The 10,852-nt window shown below is 36.3% G+C and overlaps 1 pseudogene; it reads left to right on the top strand.

Moving 5' to 3' along the window:
- The first annotated feature begins 247 nt into the window (after positions 1 to 247).
- The window catches only part of LOC127544786 (microtubule-associated protein 10-like), a 197,354-nt pseudogene continuing 186,749 nt past the window's right edge, over positions 248 to 10,852 (top strand).

The following is a 10,852-nucleotide window of genomic DNA, read 5'->3' as shown; positions in this document are numbered from 1 at the left end:
TCCTGAACCTCAGTGCAGTGAAGCAGGCAAATGTCAACACCAAGACCTCATATAAGTTCCTACTATACAAAGACATGACCTCGAGTAGCCAGATGACCATTTTAAACTCAGGACAATTCTGAAACACCTTGCTGGTGCTCAGTATTCACTAGACAACACCACTAGGATCTGGGCAAAGAACAAAATAAACTGCTAGATTTACTCAGTCTCCAGCAATGATAGCAACATACCCCCTCATACCCTCAACATGACATCAGATACAAGTGTCTCAAGCAGATTTCAGGGCAACATCAGTGCAGCACCAGGTAAACAGTCAGAATCTGCAGCCACTGGCACAAGAAGCTTAAGACAATGCCCCTTCTACCCAGGGAGACCAGTTTAAATTCAAAAGAAAGGGAAAAGAGCAAAAAGTGATCAAAAACAACAAAAAAGTATCTGACCACAAAAAAGTTAGTAGGATGGCTGTAGTGATCTTTTTCTTCCTTTTAATATAATAGTTCTCTTGGCAAGAGAAGGTTTCTTGAGGAGTTTTCTTGGAGTCAGCCTTAGTATCAGTTCAGATCAATAATTACCCCAAATGTAGCCAGCTGGTAAAAATACAAATGTTTATTTCTTCTTCCAAGTCTTGTCTCTGAGAGAGCCTTCTCAATCTTCAGTATACCCCAGTTACCTTTTCTTAGAGGCCTATCTCTCTCCTTGGTTCTAAGAGCTCTTCCAGTTTTGTCCTTTGCTTTTGCCTCTGCTTTCTTCAGCCTTCAATCCAGCTCCACTCTTCATGTAACTCCGCTGAAATCTGACTGAGAATCTCTGTCTGTCTCTTTTATATGAGAGAGAGGAATTGTGGGATACAAGAGAAAGGGATTATGGGTTTCTCCCATAGTACTCTCTGGCCCTAAGAGCTTCAAGGGAGGTGTGAATTCACAAAGTTACAAAGTTTACTTTGTGACTTTCCCATACTTGTTAACTCCAATGAGTAAAGATGTGAACACAAGCATTGTATCAATTAGTTCTACTTGGTACCTTGTTTCAGGTTCTGGCCCAAAACATCTTCTTGTAAGATCAGATCAATAATCTATCAACTCTAATGAGTTAGCAGTTTGTAAAGATTCCAACTGGCAAAGAAAATCAAGAAACAAACTCAAAAGAGGACAACAATATCAAAATATCTATGGGGCAAACCCCAAAGATAAAAAGAAAATGACCTCAAACTCAGAAAGAATTAATGGAAGGGCTCAAAAAAGGAGCTTAAAATGCATATAAGAAAGATTGAAGAAAAATTGAAGAAAAAAAAGAGTTTTGTAAGAGAATTATTTTTTCAAATAGTCAAACAATTTGAAAAAAACCTGTTTAAAATATTGAACTGATTAAATAGGAATGAAGATACAAAAGCACCTTCTTAAAGAATACAATTGGCCTAATGTGAAAGAAAGTACAAAAGCTAATTGATGAAAACATCTCTTTAAAAGTTAGAGTTGGCTTCCGGTTAAGATGGCGGAGAGGAGGCTCACAGTTGCATAAGCTCCGCGCTTTCTCTCACTATCCACTTCATTACAAGCCTCTGAATCAATGCTTGACTGAAAAAAACCCACAAATAGTTACCAAGAGAAGCCATCCTTGAGATCCGCCAAGAAAGGTCTGTCTTTACTGGAGGGCTGGGGCGGTTTTAGATCGGGCGCAGGCTGAGGGCAGCGGCAGTGAGAGCACGGGAGCAGACTGGAGAGGGGGTGGAGAGTGATCGTAGCCGTCTCTGGGAGAGCTTCACTACAGGTTTGGATACTTTCCTCCGGCAGCAAGTCAACAGCCCAGCAGAGAAGCTAAAAACACCGGGGCTGAAGAATACAACCCCAAACAGCTGGAGTCCCTCAGGACCTGGCCGCCTCCCCCTTCCCCCCCCTCAGTGACTCAGCACACTTTGGGATCTCAGAGCGCAGGCGCAGCACAGTCCTGCTAGTGCCTCACTGCTGCCCCCTGCAGTCTGTAGAGGAAGCTCGATAACACACCCAGCCCCCCCCCAAAGAAAGACTCCAGTTTTTTCTGTTTTTCTTTGGTAGTTTGTCTCTGATTAATAGACAGAATGAGCAAGAAGCTGAAGAGGACTTTAACCCTTGACAGCTTCTACACAGATAGAGAGCAGACTCTAAATCCTGAGGAGACTAAAAACAGGCAGTCCCCAGGTGATTCCCCAAAGGAGGAGATTGTCTGTTCCTCAGCACAGATGAACCTCATAGAAGTGATTAAAAAGGCTCTCACAAGGGAGCTAGAAGAAAAATGGGGAAAGCAGAGTGAGGCTTGGGAAAAGGAGAGGGAGGCTTGGCAAAAGAACCTGGAGAAGTCAGTTAAAGAGAGAGTGGATAAAGAAGTAAAATCCTTGAAAAATAGGATTAGTGAACTGGAAACAGAAAACAGCTCTCTAAAAAACAAAATTGGCGAAATGGAAAAAAATTCCACAGAACAAAAGAACTCAATGGGACAATTAGAGAAAGATTTTAAAAAAGTGAGTGAAGAGAATACTTCACTGAAAATCAGAATTGAAAAGTGGAATTGAATGACTCGAGGAGACAAGAAGAATCAGTCAAGCAAATCCAAAAAAATCAAACAATGGAGAAAAATGTGAAATACCTTCTGGGGAAGACAACAGACCTGGAAAACAGATCCAGGAGAGACAATCTGAGAATCATTGGACTCCCAGAAAAACATGATGAAAAAAAGAGCCTGGACACTGTCTTCCAGGAAATTATCAAAGAGAACTGCCCAGAAGTCATAGGAACAGAGGAAAAAATAAACATTGAAAGGATTCATCGATCACCCACTGAAAGGGATCCTAAAATCAAAACACCAAGGAATATAGTGGCCAAATGCCAGAACCCTCAGATGAAAGAAAAAATATTGCAAGCAGCTAGAAAAACCCAATTCAAGTATCAAGGAGCCACAATAAGGATCACCCAGGATCTGGCAGCATCCACATTAAAAGATCGAAGGGCCTGGAATATGATATTCCGAAAGGCTAAGGAACTTGGTATGCAACCAAAAATAACTTACCCAGCGAGAATGAGCATCTTTTTCCAGGGAAGAAGATGGACATTCAACGAAGTAAGCGAATTTCATCTATTTCTGATGAAAAAACCAGAACTTAACAAAAAGTTTGATCTACAAATATAGAACTCAAGAGAAATCTAAAAAGGTAAAGATTAATCTTGGGAACTATATTTTGACTATATAGATGTATAAAGAATACATGTATACCTTGTTCTAGAAATTGATGTGGAAAGGACATTGTACCAGAAAAAGGGTAAAGTGGGGGTAGTACATCTCATGAAGAGGCATAGGAAACCTATTATATCTGAGAGAAAGAATGGAGGGGGATGAATATAGTGGGTATCTTACTGCCTTCAGAATTGGCTTTAAGTGAAAAATCTTAAGACATATTCAATCTATGGTGAAACTTCTCCCATCTCATTGAAAAGTGAGAAGGGAAAAGTGGAAAGGGAAGGAATAAGCTAAGCGGAAGGGAATACGGGAACTGGGAGGGAAAGGGGTAAGATAGGGGGAGGAACTCTAAGGCGGGGGGAGGGACACTAAAAAGGGAGGGCTGTGAGAAGCAAGGGGTGCTCACAAGCTTAATACTTGGAAGGGGGGGAGAGGGGAAAGAAGGGAGGAAAGCATAAACCGGGGTTAACAAGATGGCAAGTAATACAGAATTGGTCATTCTAACCATAAATGTGAACGGGGTAAACTCCCCCATAAAGAGGAAGCGGTTAGCAGAATGGATTAAAAGCCAGAATCCTACAATATGTTGTTTACAGGAAACACACCTGAAGCGGGGAGATACATGCAGGTTAAAGGTAAAAGGTTGGAGCAAAATCTACTATGCTTCAGGTGAAGTCAAAAAAGCAGGGGTAGCCATCCTGATCTCAGATCAAGCTAAAGCAAAAATTGACCTAATTAAAAGAGATAAGGAAGGACACTATATCTTGCTAAAGGGTAGCATGGATAATGAAGCACTATCTATATTAAACATATATGCACCAAGTGGGGTAGCATCTAAATTCTTAAAAGAGAAACTAAGAGAGCTGCAAGAAGAAATAGACTGTAAAACTATAATAGTGGGAGATCTTAACCTTGCACTCTCAGAATTAGATAAATCAAACCACAAAATAAATAAGAAAGAAGTCAAAGAGGTAAATAGAATACTAGAAAAGTTAGATATGATAGATCTCTGGAGAAAATGTAATGGAGACAGAAAGGAATACACTTTCTTTTCAGCAGTTCATGGTACCTATACAAAAATTGACCATATATTAGGACATAAAAACCTCAAACTCAAATGTAGTAAGGCAGAAATAGTAAATGCATCCTTTTCAGACCACGATGCAATGAAAATTACATTCAACAAAAAAGCAGGAGGAAGTAGACCAAAAAATAATTGGAAACTAAATAATCTCATACTAAAGAATGATTGGGTGAAACAGCAAATCATAGACATAATTAATAACTTCACCCAAGAAAACGATAATAATGAGACATCATACCAAAATGTATGGGATGCAGCCAAAGCGGTAATAAGGAGAAATTTCATATCTCTAGAGGCCTATTTGTATAAAATAGAGAAAGAGAAGGTCAATGAATTGGGTTTGCAATTAAAAATGCTAGAAAAGGAACAAATTAAAAACCCCCAGTCAAACACTAAACTTGAAATTCTAAAAGTAAAAGGTGAGATCAATAAAATTGAAAGTAAAAAAACTATTGAATTGATTAATAAAACTAAGAGTTGGTTCTATGAAAAAACCAACAAAATAGACAAACCCTTAGTAAATCTGATTAAAAAAAGGAAAGAGGAAAATCAAATTGTTAGTCTTAAAAATGAAAAGGGAGAACTCACCACTAACGAAGAGGAAATTAGAGCAATAATTAGGAGTTACTTTGCCCAACTTTATGCCAATAAATTCGACAACTTAAATGAAATAGAAAAATACCTCCAAAAATACAGCTTGCCCAAACTAACAGAGGAAGAAGTAAATATCCTAAACAGTCCCATCTCAGAAAAAGAAATAGAACAAACTATCAATCAACTCCCTAAGAAAAAATCCCCAGGACCAGATGGATTTACATGTGAATTCTACCAAACATTTAAAGAACAATTAACTCCAATGTTATATAAACTATTTGAAAAAATAGGGATTGAAGGAGTCCTACCAAACTCCTTTTATGACACAGATATGGTACTGATACCTAAACCAGGTAGGCTGAAAACAGAGAAAGAAAATTATAGACCAATCTCCCTAATGAATATTGATGCTAAAATCTTAAATAAAATATTAGCAAAAAGATTACAGAAAATTGTCACCAGGATAATACACTATGACCAAGTAGGATTTATACCAGGAATGCAGGGCTGGTTCAATATTAGGAAAACTATTAGCATAATTGACTATATCAATAACCAAACAAACAAAAACCACATGATCATCTCAATAGATGCAGAAAAAGCATTTGATAAAATCCAACATCCATTCCTAATAAAAACACTTGAGAGCATAGGAATAAATGGACTTTTCCTTAAAATAGTCAGGAGCATATATTTAAAACCATCAGTAAGCATCATATGCAATGGGGAAAAACTGGAACCTTTCCCAGTAAGATCTGGAGTGAAGCAAGGCTGCCCACTATCACCATTATTATTTAATATCGTATTAGAAACACTAGCCTCGGCAATAAGAGTCGAGAAAGATATAAAAGGAATTAGAGTAGGCAATGAGGAAACCAAACTATCACTCTTTGCAGATGATATGATGGTATACCTAGAGAACCCCAGAGATTCTACCAAAAAGCTATTGGAAATAATTGATAATTTTAGCAAAGTAGCTGGGTACAAAATAAATCCCCATAAATCCTCAGCATTTTTATACATCACCAACAAAACCCAACAGCAAGAGATACAAAGAGAAATTCCATTCAGAATAACTGTTGATACCATAAAATATTTGGGAATCTATCTACCAAAGGAAAGTCAGGAATTATATGAGCAAAATTATAAAAAAGTCTCCACACAAATAAAGTCAGACTTAAATAATTGGAAAAATATTAAGTGCTCCTGGATCGGCCGAGCGAACATAATAAAGATGACAATACTCCCTAAACTAATCTATTTATTTAGTGCTATACCAATCAGACTTCCAAGAAAATATTTTATTGATCTAGAAAAAATAACAACAAAATTCATATGGAACAATAAAAAGTCGAGAATCTCAAGGGAATTAATGAAAAAAAAATCAAATGAAGGTGGCCTAGCTGTACCTGATCTAAAATTATATTATAAAGCAGCAGTCACCAAAACCATTTGGTATTGGCTAAGAAATAGATTAGTGGATCAGTGGAAAAGGCTAGGCTCACAAGACAGAATAGTCAATTATAGCAATCTAGTGTTTGACAAACCCAAAGCCCCTAACTTCTGGGAAAAGAATTCATTATTTGATAAAAACTGCTGGGATAATTGGAAATTAGTATGGCAGAAATTAGGCATGGACCCACACTTAACACCATATACCAAGATAAGATCAAAATGGGTCTATGACCTAGGCATAAAGAACGAGACTATAAATAAATTAGAGGAACATAGAATAGTTTATCTCTCAGACTTGTGGAGGAGAAAGAAATTTGTGACCAAAGATGAACTAGAGACCATTACTGATCACAGAATAGAAAATTTCGATACATCAAATTAAAAAGCTTTTGTACAAATAAAACTAATGCAAACAAGATTAGAAGGGAAGCAACAAACTGGGAAAACATTTTCACAGTTAAAGGTTCTGATAAAGGCCTCATTTCCAAAATATATAGAGAACTGACTCAAATTTATAAGAAATCAAGCCATTCTCCAATTGATAAATGGTCAAAGGATATGAACAGACAATTTTCAGAGGATGAGATTGAAACTATTACCACTCATATGAAAGAGTGTTCCAAATCATTATTGATCAGAGAAATGCAAATTAAGACAACTCTGAGATACCACTACACACCTGTCAGATTGGCTAAGATGACAGGAAAAAATAATGATGAATGTTGGAGGGGATGCGGGAAAACTGGGACACTAATGCATTGTTGGTGGAGTTGTGAACGAATCCAACCATTCTGGAGAGCAATCTGGAATTATGCCCAAAAAATTATCAAATTGTGCATACCCTTTGATCCAGCAGTGTTTCTATTGGGCTTATATCCCAAAGAAATACTAAAGAAGGGAAAGGGACCTGTATGTGCCAAAATGTTTGTAGCAGCCCTGTTTGTAGTGGCTAGAAACTGGAAAATGAATGGATGCCCATCAATTGGAGAATGGTTAAATACATTATGGTATATGAATGTCATGGAATATTATTGTTCTGTAAGAAATGACCAGCAGGATGAATACAGAGAGGACTGGCGAGACTTACATGAACTGATGCTAAGTGAAATGAGCAGAACCAGGAGATCATTATACACTTCGACAACGATATTGTATGAGGACATATTTTGATGGAAGTGGATTTCTTTGACAAAGAGACCTGAGTTTCAATTGATAAATGACGGACAAAAGCAGCTACACCCAAAGAAAGAACACTGGGAAACGAATGTAAACTATCTGCATTTTTGTTTTTCTTCCCGGATTATTTATACCTTCTGAATCCAATTCTCCCTACGCAACAAGAGAACTGTTCAGTTCTGCAAACATATATTGTATCTAGGATATACTGCAACATATCCAACATATAAAGGACTGCTTGCCATCTAGGGGAGGGGGTGGAGGGAGGGAGGGGGAAAAAATCGGAACAGAAACGAGTGTCAATATAATGTAATTATTAAATAAAAAATTTTAAAAAAATAAAATAAAAGTTAGAGTTGGGCAAGTGGAAGCTTTATGATCCTTTAAAATCAATTAAACAAATTCAAAAATGAAAAAAAAAATGGGAGAAAATATAAAACATTTCATAGTAAAAAAAATACAAGTAATCTGGAAAATATTTCCAGGAGAGATAATATCAGAATCATTGGATTACCTGAAGAGAAGAAGCAAAAGGAGAATTTGGACAGCATCTTTCAAGAAATCTGGAAAGGATATCAAGGAAAATTGCCTTGAGGTTCAGAAACCAAAGGACAAAATAGACTTTGATAGAATCTACTGATCACCTCAGGAAAGAGATTCCAAAATAAAAACTCCAAGGAATATTGTAGCCAAATCTCTAGCTATCACATAAAGGAAAAAGAAAATTAGTGCAAGTAGCTAGAAAGAAACAGTTCAAATATCAAGGAAACATAATCAGAATTACACAGAACTTAGTAGCTCAGCATTGAACTGTCAGAGTTTGTGGAACACAATATTCTGGAAGGCATAGGAACCAGGACTGTTAAGAGTTCAAATGTTGGAGTTTGTTCTTCTCAGAGCACAGCCGGTTTAGAGGCTTAGAGCCCTTCGGATGTCTCCAAATCCAAAGGTTCTGTCCTTCAGCCTCTGCCTCTGCTTTCTTCTGCCTCCAACAGAGATGGAAGATCTCTCTTATCTCCTTCTGGGGAGCCCAGTCGCCAACTTGCCACGGAGAGAGGGCTTCTGGCGTAGCTCCACTGAAGTCCGTCAAAAGTGTTCTCTGCAGCAGAGTCGTTCCTCTCGAGTCCAGCGCGATCAGCCAGCCAAGAGGAAAAAAGTGTATTCTGGAATGGCTGTCTCGCCTTATATGTGAACCTTCTGAGAGAATGGGATTATGGGTTTTCTCCCATAGTGCTCTCTGGCCCAAAGAGCTTTAAGGTGTGGTGTAGAAAGTGTACTTTGTGAAGCTAGCATACTTGTGGAGTCCAATGAGTAAAGGTGGGAACACAAGCCTTGTCTTGATTAGTTCTACTTAGTACCTTGTTTCAGGTTCTGGCCAAAACAACTTCTTGTAAGATTAGATCAACTCTAATTACTTAGCAGTTAGTAAGGATTCCAACACAGGACTAAAACCAACAATCACATATCCACTGAAATTAAGCACAATGTATCAAAGTAAATAAAGGTCATTCAGTGAAATAGAAGGATATCAAGTTTTCATAAGAAGACCAGAACAAAATAAAACATTTGATTTCCAATACCAATACCCAAGAGAAATATAAACAAAGCAACAAAAAAAGCAAATGAAAATGTAAGGGATTCAATAGTGCAAAATTTTTTACATTTCTTCATGGAAAGATACTTTTTTTTTCTTAAAAATTATATCAAAATTAGTTAGAGGGAATATAAATAGACAGAGGGTATAGTTATAAGATTCTTTTGAGGGAATGATAGAAAAAATAAAGAATGGAAGAGGAGTATACTTAGTACACAAATGAGAGAAAAAATGGGGTAAATTATTTCACATGAAAAGAGGCCATTGTGTTGTCCGACCTCTCTCCTCTTCCCTCTGCCTCCAATTTATTTTCCCAGTCCACAAGCAACACCTGTGTCAGTAAAGACTGCTTTGCAACTCCTTCAGATGTTCACAGCTGTGGAGGCTCTTGGAGAATTGACCTGTACCTTATAGTGCACTTAGGTATGGCTCTTAATAAAGAGATATAAAAGACCTGTTACAGTGTGGGATAGAAAGGAGGACAATAGGCCTCATTTGAACTTTACTCTCATCAGTATTGACTCAATATTGACTCAAAAAGAGAATTATATATATATAAAATATAATATATGTATATATATGTATACATACATATATATATATATATATGTATACATATATATATATATATATATATATATATACAGAGAGAGAGAGAGAGAGAGAGAGAGAGAGAGAGAGAGAGAGCGAGCTTCATCTGAGTGGATCAAAAACCAGGATCCTACAACATGTTGTTTATAAGAAACAAAACTGAAGCAGAAAATGGTAAGGTGCTTCAGCAAATCTATGTAGCAAAGCAAAACTACAACATCAAAAACAAAGAAAACCACCACCACCAACAACAACAAATAAGACAGCAATCCTCATTTCAGATAAAGTAAAAGCAAAAATAGACCAATTTAAAAAGATAAGGAAGGAAAGTATATCTTTTTTTAAAGTTTACAAAATTGAATTTATTGAGTTTCACATAAGTTATGTACATAAAATTAATGCTGATTGTCATTTTAACACAAGAAATGAATATTATTTCCAAATCCCTATAGAAACTGCAATGTAACAATTTTTTAAAAAAATGTAACATCATAATTATTCAATAATTCAAACTGAATTTTAAAGTATTCTCTGTGTGAATAAAAATATGTTTAAAATACTGTTTTTTGAGTTGAGCTCAGATACCACCTTCTATTTCTCCAAAATTATTCACATCATCTTATATGGGATTCTTGCTCTTTCTGTTAATGGAGAGAATGGAGGAAAGAATAATGCTAAATAAAAAATGCTAAAAATGAGAAGCTAAATGCTTCTCATAAAAATCAATCAGAATTCTCTTTTTGTTTTTATTGCAAGTTCCTTTTGGTTTCACAAAATCTTCCCCTTTTCTGTGAACACGTCTTTCAATTTCTTTAATCAATAAAAAATTTCTTTCTCCTTTCAAATGTACAAACCTAAAGGTTTTTCTTCTATTTAGCAAGACATTAGTCTTTAAACAAAAAAAAAAAGTCTCATGCATGTAATAAACCCGAACTATATACATTGTGTAAAATACAAAATTAAATGGGAATAATTTAGTTAACATTGATAGTTCTTTTTAAAAAGGTTGTACCCTTTAAAAAATTCATGAAGTTTTCTCTGGATAAAATAACACTGTAACTTTTTTTATAATGTAGACTTTATCCCAATAATAATAATATCCCAAAATGAAATCTTGACCTCAAGCTCCTCTCAAAGGACCTTTTGGCTTT

The sequence above is a fragment of the Antechinus flavipes genome, chromosome 1 (assembly GCF_016432865.1).
Source record: "Antechinus flavipes isolate AdamAnt ecotype Samford, QLD, Australia chromosome 1, AdamAnt_v2, whole genome shotgun sequence".
Taxonomy (NCBI): Eukaryota; Metazoa; Chordata; class Mammalia; order Dasyuromorphia; family Dasyuridae; genus Antechinus; species Antechinus flavipes.
The sequence above is the reverse complement of the archived record's forward strand: the minus strand, read 5'-3'. Positions and strand labels throughout refer to the sequence as shown.